Consider the following 18,994-nt stretch of genomic DNA (forward strand, 5'->3'; position numbering starts at 1 on the left):
CGTTAAACAACCTTAAGCTGTGGAGCAAAGATGGCGTAAGTTTGATCAGCTAATTTATGGTATATGTATAAGTGTGATGTTCAGTACCCTGTAGTGGGTTTAACAAGCTAAATTAGACCGATGCAAGTTTATTGTGGAAACTGTTGTCTAAAGTGATTCTTCATGTATTTAGATTCATCTCAGCGACAACCATGGAATGCCAATCCTGGTGAATGCTCTCTACATGGCCTGCTATGTCCAGGTTTTGGAGCCAAGGCAAGATCCAGCACCAGTTGGCTGGAGAGTTGTTGGACCAGGCAGGAAGGTAATACAGTGCTAATGTTTTTTTGTAGTATTTCCATAAATTTCCCAGTGTTTGTTGTTACTAAATATATTTATATTTGCAGAAGTCTCGGCCAGCTGTCAAGTCTGGTGTTCCTGCCAAGAAGAGGCACGTTCAGCAGGAGGTTAGTTGATTTTTGCTATATAGTGAATATATTTTTGTAATATACTGTAAATTATTAGATTTGACTTAAATGTGATCTTGGGGAAATTGAATAACCTAATCTTGGTGCACTCTCTGTTTATGGCGTCCTATCTCCAGGTTTTTGTGTCGAAGCCAAATCAAGTGCCAATGGTCCGTCGAAGGGTCCCTCAAAGGTCCTCCCCCAGGGTTGCTGCATCACAACCCTCAGAAGATGGCTGGACAGTTGTTGGACTAGGCAGCAAGGTAATAAAATGTTTGCCAATATATATTTTTTCTTCTGATTTTCATACTTTTCTCAGTGTTTATGTTGTTAAACATATTTTTTCAGTATTTATTATAAATTTACCACAAGTTTTTAAATTATTTTTGTATTTGTAGAGGTTCCAGCCAGCTGACAAGTCTCGTGTTTCACCCACAAAGAAACTGGTGCAAACTGAGGTTAGTCATTTTTTGTTATATATTGTATATATTTTTGTAATTTTTTTTTTTTTTCTTCTCAAATTTGATCTTAGGTAACAAAATGTGTAACCCAAACTTTGACTGTTTTTTTGTCCTTGTCAGGAGGACATGGTGGAATGTTCCATTGTGCTAAATCCTGTGTGGTTTAGTAAGGAGCTTCTTCAAACTTTGGGCGATGGCACCATTCACATCCCAGCCCCTGTGTCTCCACCTGGTCCAAAGGGCCCAAAGGTTAGTTCAATACTGTATTTGTTTTTCCTGTTGGTTAAGGTTGACGTTACATTGTCAAACACTTTGTGTATTACTAAAAAGCAACATTGTTTTATATTGTTTTTCTATCAGCAGTGAAAGAACGTCGCCACCATCAGTTTGCTACCAAGAAGACAGCGCTTTTGCAGCAGGTGGGCCTTTTACTCCTTTTGAAATGTTTTTGTACAGTTACTCTAGTCAGAGACATGCAGCCTTTTTTGATTGTATATAGTTATGTGTCTAGTGGTTAATGATCTTGATAATTGTTTATAGGACAAGGCTACTACACCAATGGAACTTCCTGGTCCGTCGTCTGCCAGTCTTGCAACAGTGGCTCTGAAGGAGGTCAGGATACCTTCATCGGATCAGCCACTGGAGCACCCTGGGACGGTAACGCATTGTAACATGGTTGTAAAAGATTTTGATACATAAAACAGTTAGTAGCTTTAATTGTATTAAGTGAATAAATGTGTTTATGGTTGTGTAACAGTCTTTGTTTTTGTTTTGAGGAGGAGGCATCAGTGACATCGCCCAGCCCTTCCCATCCTGATGGTAATGAATGGCCTACACTACTGGACACCATGAAGGTTTGTAATATTATTGCCAGTAATGGTGTGTGAAAATGTTTGAATCCATAAGACAGTTGGTATCTAAATGTACTTAACCAACTGATTTATTGTTTTAGGATCAAGTTGCAAAGCTGCAGTGGACGCACTTCATGTCCAAGAAGGAAGACTATGTACAACAGGTTAGTTTTTTGAGTTACTAGTGCAGTGCCCGTTGAAAATGTGCAGAGAGCGATAATCATTTGTATGTCATGGAGTTGCTAATTATTTGATTTGTATTAAGTTTATAAGTGTTTTTGTCTTATTTGAGGAGGAGGCATCTGTATCTCCCAGGCCACGTTATGCAAATGTTGCCGTGAAGCATCCACTTGACCTCAAGAAGGTGGGTAACACATACTATTTGGCCAGTAATGTTGTTGGTCCATGAAACAGTTAGTAGCTGTAATTGTATTAGATGAATACATGTGTTTATGGTGGTGTTAACACTGTTTGTTTTTATTTTGAGGAGACTGCAACAGTGACATCGTCCAGCCCTTTGGTTGCTGGTGTTAACGAATGCCTTGCACCACAGGCCACCATAAAGGTTTGTATTAATTTTAACAGTACTGTGTGGAAATATTTTGATAACATTTTATAAATATTAATTACTATATATGTACCTAACCAACTTGTTTTCATTGTTTTAGGCTCATACTGTAAAACTGCAGAAAAGGCATCTGATGTCCCAGAAGGGAAACGGAATGCAGCAGGTTTGTTTATTTTTGTATTTTATTTTTTTTTTAACATTCCCTTTTTGCATTTTAAATTATTAGTCTATAAAATATTTTTTTGTTTGTATTACAGGGAAAAATATACACATTTGCATATGTATTGTAGAGATTACTTGCACGTTATAGAGTTGCTAATTTTCATTTAATTCATTGTCTGTTTGACAGTCCTGTGAAGTACGTGAGACGACAGTGAGACCTGTGAATGTCCCCCCTGCTGTGTCTGCTGTTCCTGCTGTTCCTGTTGCTACTCCTACTGACCACCTGGACCACATGAGTCTTGACGGTGTCAATTCTTTTACTAGGGGGTCTTTTCATCAGGGTGACCAACGTTTTCATAGAAATATGAATAAGCAGTGTGTAACGAACAGCGTCGCTGCAATCATCACACATGTTTCAAAGAGTGTCTTGACCTGGAAAACACAGGACATAGATGACATTTTGGTGCGTGGTAATAATTTGTACACTTGCATGGAGCAAAAGCATATGATCAGTGCTTCTCATAGTAGTGGTTAAATTTTTGTTCGTGAATTACCCAAGGTGTTTATGCATAACAATAGAAAGGTCCGTTTAGAGTATTTAGACCCATGTAGTGGAGTTATTGGCTTGGAGAATTATGCTCCAGGTGTCCGAGATATAGCCATGCCTTTGGACGAAGCTCTCCAGCGGGCACTGTTGGAGGCAAATGCATGTTTGCTGACTATTAGAAGTAACACCTGTGCTGTGTTTAGGCTGGAGTCAAAATTTGCTGTGTTCGATCCGCATGCAAGAGGAAACGATGGTGGTTTGGAGCTTCATGGTACCAGCATTGTAGCATGCTATGACACTTTGTCGATGGCATATGGACATGTCACTAACCTTGTTCATTCACTGTATGGTAACGATGATGTGTCTAACAAAACTTTTGAAATCACTGGCGTTAAAGCTGTTTTAGTTGATGAGGTCAGTCCAGTTAGTGTCCAGCATGTAGATGGTGAGTCAGAAAGTGTTTTTGATCTTGAGTCAGAAACCTTGGCTGTAGGTGTCGATCATGTCGCTAGTGACTCTGAATCTATGGTTTGTGACCAGGTGTTGGATGAAAATCCTATTAATGTTGAGTTGGAGACAATAGAAACAACCAGTAATGATAATGTTCATTTCGTGTCTGAAACAAATGCCACACCAGTCACATTTAAATCTTTGACATTAGCTGATAAAAGGAGGATCTGCTTCAAACTTGGTATTGTGCCCAGTTTATCTCCTGAGGATGTTGTTTTAGATAGCAAGGAATTGGAGCAGCCTGTACCTTGCACAACCACTGACATTAACTCAGATGGTAACTGTTTCTTTAGTGCTCTGTCTCATGTTTTTAGTGGGGTACAGACATATCATAAGAATATTCGTCGGGCTGTAGTAAATAATATTAAACAAAATCCTGATGTGTACCGTAACATTCTCAGGCAGCGGTATACATCTGTAGAGCAGTATATTACAAAATCGAAAATAAATTCTGTTGGAACTTGGGCTACCGAAGTCGAAATATACGCAGCAGCTGATTTTTTTTGAGGTAGATATCTATACATATAGTGGAAATTAATGGTTAAGGTTTAAGTCTAGGAGGAAAACAAAGGGATTTATCTTAAACACTGCAATAGATGTCATTATGAGCCAGTTACATGTGTGAAGGATAATGTCTCTAGTATGTGTTATAGTGTAAGTACCCTCTGTGAAAATGATCACTCAAAGGCAAAGAGTGATTCATTCTCAGTACGTAAAATTAGTAATGAAAGCCAAAATAAGAAAAAGAAACAGAGATATGATGAAGACAGTGAATATAAGCAACTCAAAAAAAAAGGCCAACACAGATATGCTAGTGACATAGAGTACAAAGAACGTAAACAACAAGCAAGTGTTAATACCTACGCTACTAAACCTGAGGTCAAAGAAAAACTCCTACAGAGAAACAAAACTAACTATAAAACTAAACCTGGGTTCAAACACGCTCTCGTACAGAGAGGCAAAACTAATTATGCAACTAAACCTGAGGTCAAACGAAAGATCCTACAGAGCAATAAAGCTAAAAAAGTGAAGCAATTACTTCAAAACCATGACATTAATTTTGTAATTGAGCAGTTTAAAGAAAAGGTAAGACACGGCCCAAAATTTGTTTGTTGCGTTTGTCATAGATTATTATTTCAACATCAGGTAAAACAATGTAAAAAAGATCTATATGTAAAGAAGGGTTCTTTAGTAGCATCAGTGGCACACGCATGCATAACTTCCACATATCTTCATAAATGTACAAATTCATGTGACACAAATTGCACTTTGTCACATTTAGCTAAATTGTGGATTTGTTGTACATGTAATACTAAAATACTTAAAGGTAAAGTACCTGAAACAAGTGTAATAAATAATTTACAAGTGGATCCTATTCCAAAAGTTCTTAATGTTAATTCATTAGAAGGGCATTTAGTTGCACAGACTATACCATTCACAAAAATGGTAGCTTTACCAAAGGGAGGTCAGAATGGCTGTCATGGGCCAGTAACTTGTGTTCCATCTAACAATGATGTTATTAGTAATGTTCTTCCTAGATCAGAAAATGAGGATCTCATGATTAGAGTTAAACTAAAGTGAAAACTTTCCTACAAAGGCCATTATGACTATCAGTATGTCCACGCAAATAAAATTCGTAGCGCTTTAAGATACTTAAAAAAACACAACAAATTTTATAAAGATGTTGAGTTTAATAAGAATTGGAAAAATCCCTTGGAAAAAGAAACCAATGATGAAAAAGATAAATGTGATGCAGTTGTAGATGACGTTGAAGAAGAACATATAAATGACAGACAGCAGCATGGGATGTATTTGGATACATGTTTGCAACCGGTGGATATAGCACAGGAAATAATGGATCAGAACTTTGACAGTATTTTATCAGTAGCACCAGCAGAGGGAAACAATCCGGTAAGAGTACTAACGGACATAAGTAATGAGGCCAGGTGTTTTCCAATTCTATTTCCAAAGGGAACTGGAACATTTCATGATGTCAGACAGCATAAGTTAACACCATCCAAATACTTCAATAACAGAATTCTTCATGCTGATGGTAGATTTAGCAAAAATGTAGAATTCATCTTCTATGGACAATCTTATGTTGACACTTATCAAATTGTTTCAAATGTTTCAATAGCATTGAGGAAAGGCTACCATGCTGGTGAAAAATCACAATTTACATCATCTATGCTTGGCAATACAGATTTTGTTAAAAATCTGTTAAACTATGACATGGGGTACAAGTTTTTAAAGCCTATCAGAGGTACACCTGTCTTTTGGCAGGGTGTACAGAAAGACTTGTTTGCTATGGTCAGGCAGCTTGGTATTCCAACTTGGTTTTGTTCCTTCTCGTCTGCTGATTTACGATGGACCGAGTTGATGGAAACATTTATGCAACTGCAAAATGTAAAAGGCAATGTAAATGACTTGGACTGGTCGCAAAAATGTAATCTGTTAAAAAATAATCCTGTGATAGCAGCAAGGATGTTTGATTATAGGTTTCGTACTTTTTTAAAAGAAGTCATCATGTCCCCTGCTCAGCCAATTGGCAAAATAATTGATTATTTCTACAGAGTAGAGTTTCAGCAAAGAGGCTCCCCACACGTCCACTGTCTTTTCTGGGTGGAGAATGCCCCAAAGATAGGAACAAACCCAGATCAAGACGTTGTCGATTACATTGACAAATATATTACATGTGAACTCCCTCCTGAAAGTGATGCTATGCATGAGATTGTTTCTGGTGTTCAGATGCACAGTAAGAAACACACAAAGACTTGTAAAAAGAAGGGCACAGCATGTAGATTTAATTTCCCACAACCTCCAAGCAATAACACATTTATTTGTAAAATGGAAGAAAAGAAGCAACAAAATGAACCAAATCAAGAGCAAAAGCAACAAGATCAACCTAGTGCAGAACAGCAGCTGAAACTAGCAAAAGAGATTATGGCAAAAGTAAAACTAGCCCTTTCAAATGAAGAAGCAACATATGACAGTGTTGATGCTTTGTTCGATTCAATTGGAATCAATCAGGCAATCTTTGAAAAGGCTTATCGATTAACTACCAAGAAAACCAGTGTTGTGCATAAAAGAAACACTAGTGGGGTTTGGATAAATCCGTACAATCGAGACCTTCTGCGTTGCTGGAATGCCAACATGGACATCCAGTTTGTCACTGATCCGTATGCCTGTGTTGTTTATATAATATCATACATCTCTAAAGCAGAAAGGGAAATGGGATTGTTGCTTTCACATGCACAAAATGAAATTAAAGCTGATGGAAATGTAGATGCCAAACAGGCTCTAAACAAGTTGGGAAGTGTGTTTCTACACAATCGAGAAGTTTCTGCTCAGGAAAGTGTGTATCGACTCACAAATATGAGATTAAGGGAAAGTTCGAGAAAAGTAGTATTTGTTCCTACTGGAGACAACATTGTTAGGATGAGTCTTCCTCTCAGTGTTATTCAAAAGAGAGCAGAACATGAAGATACACACACACAGGCCAAATATGGATGACTAGCACTACTGATCGTTATAAATGTAGACCTAAAACGAATGACTTTAAAGACATGTGTTTGGCTACTTTTGCATCAGAATACAGGCAGGTTTATAAAAACGAAAGCTCTAAACCAGGTGTAATCACATTGGATGATAAGTGTGGCTTTGTTAGAAAGAGGACAGACGTGGCTGTTGTGAGATATGCTCGGTTTTCACCAACAAACCAGCCTGAGAAGCACTATCAAAGTCTACTTCAGCTGTTCCTGCCACACTATAATGATCAAGAATTGAAACCTCCACCGTTTATTGGTTTTGAAGAGTTTTATGATGCAGGCTCCATATCTAACTGTAATGGTGACATTATATCTGTAAAAGAGGTGGTAGATATGAACAGGTCTAAATTTGAAATTGAAGCAGAAAAATTAGAAGAGTGTGAAGAAATTATAGAAAGCAGTGGATTTCCAGAAGATGCATGGGCTTCTCTTTGTCCTGAAACTGAATCCGAGCGTTTGGAGTGTTTAGAGGAAATGAGACTTAACCAGCCTGTGTATTCAACAGAACAAGAAGTTATTCCAGATCTACAGCCAGGACAAAACACACTTGTGTTAATGGAATTCCAAAAACAAAAAATTAGTCATACTGAAGCTCAGGCTATATTGCGTTCATTAAATGACCTGCAGGCTCAGGTGTTTTATGAAATACGACAGTGGTGCCTAAAGAAAGTAAATGGGAATAATCCTGAACCATTTCATGTTTTTATTTCTGGTGGAGCAGGCACAGGGAAATCTCATTTGATTAAAGCTGTGTATTACGAATCATGCAGATTATTAGCAAGACTGTCTAATTATCCAGATGATGTTCACGTTTTACTAACGGCACCTACGGGAGTAGCTGCCTATAACATTAATGCTACTACAATACACCACAGCTTTGCTATAGGTAATAATGTGTCTTTACCCTATCAACCTCTAACAGAGGAAAAAGTAAACACTTTAAGAGCCCGTTTGAAAGACCTACAAATATTAGTGATAGATGAAATTTCTATGGTTGACCCCAAACTCTTGACATATATCCACGGCAGACTACGGCAAATTAAACAATGTGGTGATTTTTCTCCCTTTGGCAATGTGTCAGTAATAGCTGTTGGTGATTTTTTTTCAACTCCCACCCGTTAAAGGAAGACCTCTTTACTCAGAGCAGGCAGGGTTGAACCTATGGCAGGATACTTTTACTCATGTTGAGTTAAAAGAAATAGTTTGGCAGCAAAATCAAGACTTCGCTGTAACACTCAGTCGCATCAGAAAACATAAGAAAGGAGAAAAACTTGATGAGCAAGATGAAATGTTGTTAAAACAATGTGAGACAGGCTTGGGAGGAAACACAGAGGACCTTCACATTTTTGCAACAAACGGTCAAGTAGACATGCATAACTTAAACATGCTGCATAAAGTGTGTACTGATATAGTCCAAATCAAAGCCCAAGACTTTGATAAAAATCCACAAACGGGTCGCTTTGCAACAAAAAGTACCTCGCATACCTGTGATCAAAAGACCTATTTAAGCAAATTGTTAAGTGTTGGTACAAATGCTAGAGTCATGCTGATTAGAAATATAGACATTTCAGATGGGCTAGTTAATGGAGTTGTTGGTACGGTTTGTCTTTTACAATTTGATGAAAATGCTACAGTCCCCAAAACAATTTATGTTAATTTTGATAACCAAAGGATTGGCAGTAATTTAAGAGCAAAATTTCCATGTTCATTACCTGGACTTGAAAATGCAACATCAATTGGACTTGATGAAGACAAAGTAACAAACAGTGGTGGAATTAGACGGCAGTTCCCACTACGCCTGGCGTGGGCCTGTACAATACATAAAGTTCAAGGCTTAACTTTGGACAAAGCAGTGGTTTCTTTTAAAAAGATTTTCTCTGCTGGCCAAGCATATGTAGCTCTGAGTCGTGTAACAGCAGTAGAAAACCTAATCATTCAAGATTTTAAAGCCTCTGCTATCTATGCAAAACCTGATATAGACGAACATTTAAATGCCATGCAACCATACTTTAAGACTCCATTAGCAAGACCAGCTTTTTCTCTGAAAATCTGTTTACACAACATTCAAGGTCTAGATGTACACGTTAATGACTTAAAACAAGATCGCAGAATTTTGGATGCTGATGTGATTTGTCTAACAGAAACATGGTTGAAACACGGTGCATCACAGACTAATCTTGACATGCCAGGATGGACATTTTATCACAAGGCTAGATCACAATCTTACAGTGACATGACACTTTTTTCTAGGTTACAGAAGGAAAAACATGGTGGTGTTGGCTTCTATCACAAAAAACACATCATCTGCAACATCTTAGATGTGCAATGTACTGACTTGGAAGCAATCATGTTTAATCTTCAGCCTATGAACCATAATTACATGGTACTGTACAGACCACCATCGTACAAAATTGGCCTTTTCAAAAGAAAACTTGAGGCTGTAGTCAACCGTTTCAATGATCTATCAGGTGGTAAAATAATAATGGGAGATTTCAATGATGATGTACTACTTTAAAAATCTATAAAAACCTTAATGACTCATCAAGGTTACAATCAGATCGTTACCTCACCTACAACAGAGAATGGGACAGCAATTGATCACATTTACATTAGAGACATAGATCCTGCAATAGTAAATGTAGAGATAATGTCAACATACTACAGTTATCATGAATGTATTTCTATGGGTTTCTTATCTACTTAAAATCTCTCTCTCTCTCTCTGTCTGTCTGTCTGTCTGTCTCTCTGTCTCTCTCTCTGTCTGTCTGTGTGTGGAAAATCTATTACCGGGGCGGGGGGTTTATAGTGAGCTTTTCATTTAGGACTAGACTAATTATGCACTTGAGGAGGAACCATTTCTGTCATAGGGACATAACATTGCATGAAATAAAACTTCAGTCCTAAAAGTCTATGCTACCCAAAATAAATCCATACATTTAATTCATGGTTTGTCATTTACACAACTAATCCATCCATCAAAGTCCCAGAGTTAACCTAAAATGTCCATCCTGCTTAATGTCTTTTCAAATCATCCTGTAAACATTCTTTTAAGGTTTTTATGCTCTACATTTTTAAGCTATAAATTTGTCATAAAACGGCTTACCTCAGCTGCATGATCATAATTTCAATATGGTTTATTTTACTGCATTACAACAACATGTTTAACTAAAACCCATATTAAACATTTAAAACTGCAAATTATATATTTACAGTATCGACATTTCTCAGAACCAAATATACTACATTTATGCCATATTAAATACTCCTACCTATATGCTGTTGCTAATGCAGGTTTTGCTTTACCTTCCATGTTGCGTCACAAAAAGCAAAAGGCACTTGTAATGGTACTCCTGGTTTACTGGGATGGGGTTCGATTCCCTGCGGTGTCCTGCTAATTGTTTTGACATTTACATGAAAGCACCGATTACTTTCAGTCTATTAATTCTCTCGAACAATTGCCACAAACTTCAATGAACCGTCTATATGTAAATTATTTACAAACATGTAACATGTAAGCAATAAAAAACAATATATTGCACTATGTATGCACCACACACATAGACCAGTTTTGGCTGAATACCCTTTTTTTCTTTTTTAAAGGGCGTGCGCCTGTGAGCACCCACGCGACGTACCGCAGACGTCGCGGCTCGTGCCTCTCTATTTACCGCCGTTTGCCTCCCCGCCGCCCGGCTTCGGGTTCCGCTTTCGCGCTCTCCCCGGGGCGTCGGGGGCGACTGGCGTGGGTGGCTTGGGCCCCGTCATAACTGCTTGCAGTTATAGTTTTATATTGTGGTTTGTAATGTCAACCATTTCTACTGTAATTAACAATGTGACACTAGTGATTCAACTACCCTTTTTTTTTTTTTTTTCTTGACCCACAGCAGTGTTTTATGTGTGGAATGTACACCGGATTGTAAAAGGTGAACTGCATTATTTAATTCATCAATTTAACCCCTAACCCTAACATAATCTTAAAAATATTGCCAGTGTTGTTTGTGGTTTATGTAGTTTTTGTAGTTAATGCCCATTTCAATGTGAAATAAAGGTCTTTCTAAAGCTACATTTGTTTTTCTGAAGCAACTATAGGAACATACACAATATTGTAGTCATACAAGACATTGGTAATTTGATAGAATTTGTAATTGATTAAAAGTGTCTATTTTGGCTTTAATCAACAAAAATATGATTTCTCAAATGTTACCATATTTGAATGTTGACAAAGAAGGATCAGGGAAATGTAGTTTGTGCTTTTCTTGTGTGTCTTTATGTACTTGTCAATTTTAATCTCCATGAAAACACTTCACCAAAATCCTTTTAGATTAATTTATAGACATATTTATTTTGACATACATAGTCAAGTGTTTAGTAGGTAATTGAAAATGCACTAGGTGCTGTTTAATCTGTGTAAGGTTATTGCAAATTCATTATAACAAAAGTATTATCACAAATTGTTGGTTGATTGTGGTAGATGAGAGGCAGCTGGAACCCAGACTCCCACCCTCTAGACTCCACTCCTGCAATAAGAGACAGACAGAGAGAGGAGAGACAGACAGAGAGAGGGAGGGAGGAGAGACAGAGAGAGGAGAGACAGACAGAGAGAGGGAGGGAGGAGAGACAGAGAAGCTACTTAGGAGCAGCAGTCCTAACAGTAACACAAGAGGACACATCTATTACAGGACTCACATTTTAAACCTCTAAATACCAATGACTGCTTAAGTGCTAAAAGTTGGTCTGTCCTTTCAGCAGAAGAAGCTGAACCGAAAATGATTTTCTGGCATCGTTATAATCAGAACACATTTGAGAACTTCGGATGTGGTCAATGAAATCTGTTTTCCACAACAAGATGAATGGCACCAAATACGCTGCTCTATACACCAGGTCTTCCCTCTGGCTCTGGTCATTCAGTTTTCAGTGTGGATACCTTTGTAAAGACAAACATGTAGTTAAGGCATGGTAGATCACAATGAATTATATTAATATATGAGCTTGTACATGAAGGCATGCTTCAGTTGAGGACATGCAGTATTAAGTAAACATACTCCTACATGTCAAATTTATCTTGGACAATGTGTATTGTACGCAACACTTTTTTAGTGATATGTACATTTTAGTAATAAACAGAATTTGTAAATATAGATTGTAACATGTATGTGACTCATCTTAAAACAGACTAATGTGCTGACAGAAGGTCTTCAAATAGATTAGCAGACACAACTACAGTAAGTGGAAGAAAGACCTCAGTGTAACAGTATCAGCAACAGTGGTTAATAACTCCTGCAGCATGCTTGTTAGGTACATTTAACAGTCTGAAATAATGTATTTAGAATTTTGAGAAAATATTGAACCTGGTGCTTTATACAATACATTTGGCTGCAGAACTGAAGATTTTTCAAGATGGAACACTTATGTAACTTTACAATAATATATATATTTTTTCATGTGTGACATTTTATTGCAAAAACGGATATTCTGGCCTACTGCCCCGTCCGTCGACGCGCTCCAGCGCGGCTTTGTCCGAGGTGAGGGTGACGGTGATGCTGTGTGGGTGTCTGTGCCTGTCCTTCGGGCGCCTCCGGGTAACGTTGCCCAACTCTCGGGCGGGGTACATATATTTCAGTATATTCAAGTAAAAGCATCTCCGCTTGTCCCGTGCGAATGCCCCACACAAAACTCAGATGTGAGGGGGTACTTTCTAAATCACACGCGGTCCCAAAATGATTCTAATCCCATACGAATAGGATTTATATGAATTTGCACTATAACGTTAGCTATATCAGGCTTTGACTTTAAGCTAACATTACCATTACATGCGCATCGATTAGCAATAACATCACATATGGTTAAAAACAGATTATCGGCGAGACCGTTGTGCATACCTACTGTATACGACTGTAACGTTAAATATATTAATTTTAATCCGTTTATACGGTCTGGTCTGCATAACGTTATTAGTTAGCCCGCTAGCTTGGTTAGCAAGGTGCAATCTAGCTAGCTAACTGATATTCATTGGGATGCTAACGTTGGCTAACGAAAAACGGTATTAAAACAAAATGTAACGTTACTTACCGGAAAAACTGAACTGCCGACTCCTTTGAGTGTCTTGTCGTACAACCGAACGTTGAACAAGACATTATTAGGCGACCAAGTGTCACAGTCACGAAGATGAAAGCTGGTCAACCCCCAAAGTGAAGTTTACATGCCATGGATAAGCTTTGCTAAACCTCTGTCATGATTGACAGGCTGTCAATCACATCATAGCCACGCCCTAAAACATCCCCCGCTTTATCGCCGATTTTAAAATCAACGAGACCATAATTCAAAAAATGAACATCATTCTGTGTTGCAGAAGACTTAAAACTAGCGATTGAGAATATAAACTCTTAATTGAAATGTTTACTGAGGTAATAAATCAAGTGAGAAGTGGGTCATTTCGCCATAGATTTCTATAGAAACGGACCTCCTTTTTGCAACCGCACGTGTCGCCCCCTGCTGGAATTCAGATAGAATGCAGGTTTAAGGCACTTCCGCATTTGCCGCATTTTGCTGAACTGGATGCGCTGTCCACTAATATATACAGTCTATGGTCGGTACACGATCCGTTCTGCCTGCACGATCCGTTCTGCACATGCGCAAAATGTTCGTGCATGCGCGGTTGTACGAGGATTTACGACACTGCACGATCTGTTCCATGCTTCCGGTCGACAGCCAAGCTAACGTTAGTTTAACTAACAGCTAATTCGGCTAACCGCTAGCTGATTGTAGCGGTCTGCCGTTAGCCTCCACAGGCAAGCTAACGTTAGTTTAGCTAACGGCTCATTCGGCTAACCACTAGCTGATTGTAGCGGTCTGCCGTTAGCCTCCACAGGCAAACTAACGTTAGTTTAGCTAACAGCTAATTCGGCTAACTGCTAGCTGAGACAGCATGTAATAACTTTAAAAGACCCTCAAAATAAAACTTGAAAATAAACGTTGACATATATAACAAACACCTAACATATATAACAGCTGTTACGTCAGTTCTACTTTACTTGTGCTCATTTAAAATACAATCACTCAATACTTGTCTTTATTGTTATTACTGTGAAGTCTTAATTTAGCTGTAGCTGCTTTTCCCATTACGTTTGAGTTAACGTTATTTTAGACTGAATCTAGCTGTCAGCTAGCGGTTAGCCGAATTAGCTGTTAGCTAAACTAACGTTAGCTTCCCGGTGGAGGCTAGCCATAGGCTAGCGTGGAACAGATCGTGCAGGTCGTATCCTCGGTAAAACAGTATTATCTTGCGCATGTGCAGAACGGATCGTGCAGGCAGAACGGATCGTGTACCGACCATAGACTGTATATATTAGTGGACAGCGCATCCGGTTCAGCAAAATGCGGCAAATGCGGAAGTGCCTTAAACCTGCATTCTATCTGAATTCCAGCAGGGGGCGACACGTGCGGTTGCAAAAAGGAGGTCCGTTTCTATAGAAATCTATGGCGAAATGACCCACTTCTCACTTGATTTATTACCTCAGTAAACATTTCAATTAAGAGTTTATATTCTCAATCGCTAGTTTTAAGTCTTCTGCAACACAGACTGATGTTCATTTTTTGAATTATGGTCTCGTTGATTTTAAAATCGGCGATAAAGCGGGGGATGTTTTAGGGCGTGGCTATGATGTGATTGACAGCCTGTCAATCATGACAGAGGTTTAGCAAAGTTTATCCATGGCATGTAAACTTCACTTTGGGGGTTGACCAGCTTTCGTCTTCGTGACTGTGACACTTGGTCGCCTAATAATGTCTTGTTCAACGTTCGGTTGTACGACAAGACTCTCAAAGGAGTCGGCAGTTCAGTTTTTCCGGTAAGTAACGTTACATTTTGTTTTAATACCGTTTTTCGTTAGCCAACGTTAGCATCCCAATGAATATCAGTTAGCTAGCTAGATTGCACCTTGCTAACCAAGCTAGCGGGCTAACTAATAATGTTATGCAGACCAGACCGTATAAACGGATTAAAATTAATATATTTAACGTTACAGTCGTATACAGTAGGTATGCACAACGGTCTCGCCGGTAATCTGTTTTTAACCATATGTGATGTTATTGCTAATCGATGCGCATGTAATGGTAATGTTAGCTTAAAGTCAAAGCCTGATATAGCTAACGTTATAGTGCAAATTCATATAAATCCTATTCGTATGGGATTAGAATCATTTTGGGACCGCGTGTGATTTAGAAAGTACCCCCTCACATCTGAGTTTTGTGTGGGGCATTCGCACGGGACAAGCGGAGATGCTTTTACTTGAATATACTGAAATATATGTACCCCGCCCGAGAGTTGGGCAACGTTACCCGGAGGCGCCCGAAGGACAGGCACAGACACCCACACAGCATCACCGTCACCCTCACCTCGGACAAAGCCGCGCTGTAGCGCGTCGACGGACGGGGCAGTAGGCCAGAATATCCGTTTTTGCAATAAAATGTCGCACATGAAAAAATATATATATTATTGTAAAGTTACATAAGTGTTCTATCTTGAAAAATCTTCAGTTCTGCAGCCAAATGTATTGTATAAAGCACCGGGTTCAATATTCTTTTCTCAAAATTCTAAATATATTATTTCAGACTGTTAATGTACCTAACAAGCATGCTGCAGGAGTTATTAACCACTGTTGTTGATGCTGTTACACTGATGTCTTTCTTCCACTTACTGTAGTTGTGTCTGCTAATCTATTTGAAGACCTTCTGTCAGCACATTAGTCTGTTTTAAGATGAGTCACATACATGTTACAATCTATATTTACAAATTCTGTTTATTACTAAAATGTACATATCACTAAAAAAGTGTTGCGTACAATACACATTGTCCAAGATAAATTTGACATGTAGGAGTATGTTTACTTAATACTGCATGTCCTCAACTGAAGCATGCCTTCATGTACAAGCTCATATATTAATATAATTCATTGTGATCTACCATCTCTTAACTACATGTTTGTCTTTACAAAGGTGTCCACACTGAAAACTGAATGACCAGAGCCAGAGGGAAGACCTGGTGTATAGAGCAGCGTATTTGGTGCCATTCATCTTGTTGTGGAAAACAGATTTCATTGACCACATCCGAAGTTCTCAAATGTGTTCTGATTATAACGATGCCAGAAAATCATTTTTGGTTCAGCTTCTTCTGCTGAAAGGACAGACCAACTTTTAGCACTTAAGCAGTCATTGGTATTTAGAGGTTTAAAATGTGAGTCCTGTAATAGATGTGTCCTCTTGTGTTACTGTTAGGCCTGCTGCTCCTAAGTAGCTTCTCTGTCTCTCCTCCCTCCCTCTCTCTGTCTGTCTCTCCTCTCTCTGTCTCTCCTCCCTCCCTCTCTCTGTCTGTCTCTTATTGCAGGAGTGGAGTCTAGAGGGTGGGAGTCTGGGTTCCAGCTGCCTCTCATCTACCACAATCAACCAACAATTTGTGATAATACTTTTGTTATAATGAATTTGCAATAACCCTACACAGATTAAACAGCACCTAGTGCATTTTCAATTACCTACTAAACACTTGACTATGTATGTCAAAATAAATATGTCTATAAATTAATCTAAAAGGATTTTGGTGAAGTGTTTTCATGGTGATTAAAATTGACAAGCACATAAAGACACACAAGAAAAGCACAAACTACATTTCCCTGATCCTTCTTTGTCAACATTCAAATATGGTAACATTTGAGAAATCATATTTTTGTTGATTAAAGCCAAAATAGACACTTTTAATCAATTACAAATTCTATCAAATTACCAATGTCTTCTTGTATGACTACAATACTGTGTATGTTCCTATAGTTGCTTCAGAAAAACAAATGTAGTGCAGTGTCGTAAATCCTCGTACAACCGCGCATGCACGAACATCTTGCGCATGTGCAGAACGGATCGTGCAGGCAGAACGGATCGTGTACCGACACGGATAACTGATCTCCACAAACCAATGGGTGACGTCACACATGCTCTGTCCATTAATATATACGGTCTATGGTACCGACACAGTCTATGGCCCACATCCAAGTCAGTCTTTTTTTTTTTTTTTTTTTTTTGCCTACGTCGTCTCCATAGACTGTATATAAGAAGGTCGTCTCCCCAAGACGGTAGCAAAGCTGATATCCTCTTGTTTCACATTAGCTAGATGACAGAAACTGATGTAAGCTAAACACAAACGACATTTCATGCAACAACAGTGAACTGTAATTGGGCCCGTGTACTTTTTCGTTCATTTGATTTCCGATTTTGAAACGAAAAGAGTGGTTCGGAAATAACGTAAGACTGCTCTGGTGAAAGCTTTATTTTCATGAGCTTCTGGGGCTAGCTGCTAACTAGCTCGGAAGCTACATCTGATGGCAGGCAGGTTGCTAATTAGCCAATGCTAAAAAGTATGGAAGTACTAGTTTCCCCTGCTTTCTATCAATATTCCTTAGTATTTGTCTCTTGGTGTAGTTTGCTAACATGCTCGTAGACATGTAAATGAACTGTTTGCGTGCTAGCTAAGTCAACGGTCAACACCTTTTTTATATTGTAACGTGAAAGCTCAGGCTGCGTTAGCTTCAGCTAAACCACAGCCGCAACTTGCACTGCCCCGTTAAAATGCAACTTCAACCCTCGGATATAACGGTAATCATGTAGCGATTTTACTGTATCTAGACATCTGTATGTGTGTTCGACCTTTTGAAATACTTAGATTAGGTGTGCTACTGTGCAGATAATACCTTTGCAGGTGTTTTGGATCAATGAGCTGATTAGAGTGGGACACTTTGAGCCTAAAATATTGAACCTTTTCACAATATTCAAATTTTCTGAGGGTTTTCATAAACTGTAAGCCATAGTCATCAAAATGATAAATACAGGCTTGAAATATCTCGCTTTGCATGTAATAAGTCTATATAATTAGTTTTACATTTTAAGTTGAATTACTGAAATAAATGAACTTTTGCACAATATTCTAATTTTTTGAGTTTCACCTGTATGCTTCTGGTTCACCTGTTAATTGTTAAAGCAAAATTGCCCCTTTGTACATTTGGTTGTGACTGAATTCTTGCTGTTAATATGAAAGTCCATAACAAACAACACACCATTCTATTTTTGAGGGCTAAATTAAATGAAATATGGTTCGTTTTCCGTTTGAACACATTGTCATCAATATTAACAAGGTTTAAAATGACCCATTTTTCAAATTTGGATATCATTTCAAAATCAGAAATCAGTAGTAACTACATGAAAACTTCACTGTTGCATGAAATGTCATTTGTGTTTAGCCTACAGGTCCGTGTACTTTTTCGTTCATTCGATTTTCATTTCATAAACATGTATTAAAAACAAAACATTTGATTTTCGTTTTAAAATACAAAATTTGAAATTGAAATACAAGGCATTTTTTTCCTTTTCATGGTCAAAAGGGGATGGCAGAAATTAAATATATGCTGTGATTTTCATTTTCTATTTCATATAAGAAAAATAAAATCACTCGAAAATAGAAATGAAAAAAGCCTGTTATTTTCATATTCAGAGACCGGATGTTGTCATTTCCAAGGCAACAGCGCCAGTGTAGCCTACCAAAGTGAAAGTGTTACTTTCAGCCCAGGCTAAAATTACTCTGGAAACATACTCTTGATAATGCTTGGGGGGAATTTTATTTCATAATGTCACATTTATTTATTACCGTCTCTCCCTGCCTTCCTCTGACTCTCTGTCTCTACCCGCAGCAACAACTTCGCCGCAAGACAGTCGAACCAGCTGAGGAAATAGAATTTCAGTTCACAGCTGTAACGTTACCGTTACGCCACCGTTACCAATCCCAGCAAACTTTCTGTTGCTTGCTGATCTGGCAGAGAGTCACCGGGGGTTCGGGATCAGATCATGGGGATCAGACCTCCGGTGCTG

At 38.4% G+C, this 18,994-nt stretch overlaps 1 long non-coding RNA gene across 1 annotated transcript; it reads left to right on the forward strand.

The window, feature by feature from the left end:
• The first annotated feature begins 2,240 nt into the window (after positions 1-2,240).
• Positions 2,241-3,477, forward strand: LOC116046192. The gene is made up of 3 exons (XR_004104063.2): positions 2,241-2,323; positions 2,427-2,489; positions 2,676-3,477. It is a non-coding gene; the product is annotated as an uncharacterized LOC116046192 (long non-coding RNA).
• The last annotated feature ends 15,517 nt before the right edge of the window (positions 3,478-18,994 follow it).

This window comes from Sander lucioperca, chromosome 9 (assembly GCF_008315115.2).
Source record: "Sander lucioperca isolate FBNREF2018 chromosome 9, SLUC_FBN_1.2, whole genome shotgun sequence".
NCBI lineage: Eukaryota > Metazoa > Chordata > Actinopteri > Perciformes > Percidae > Sander > Sander lucioperca.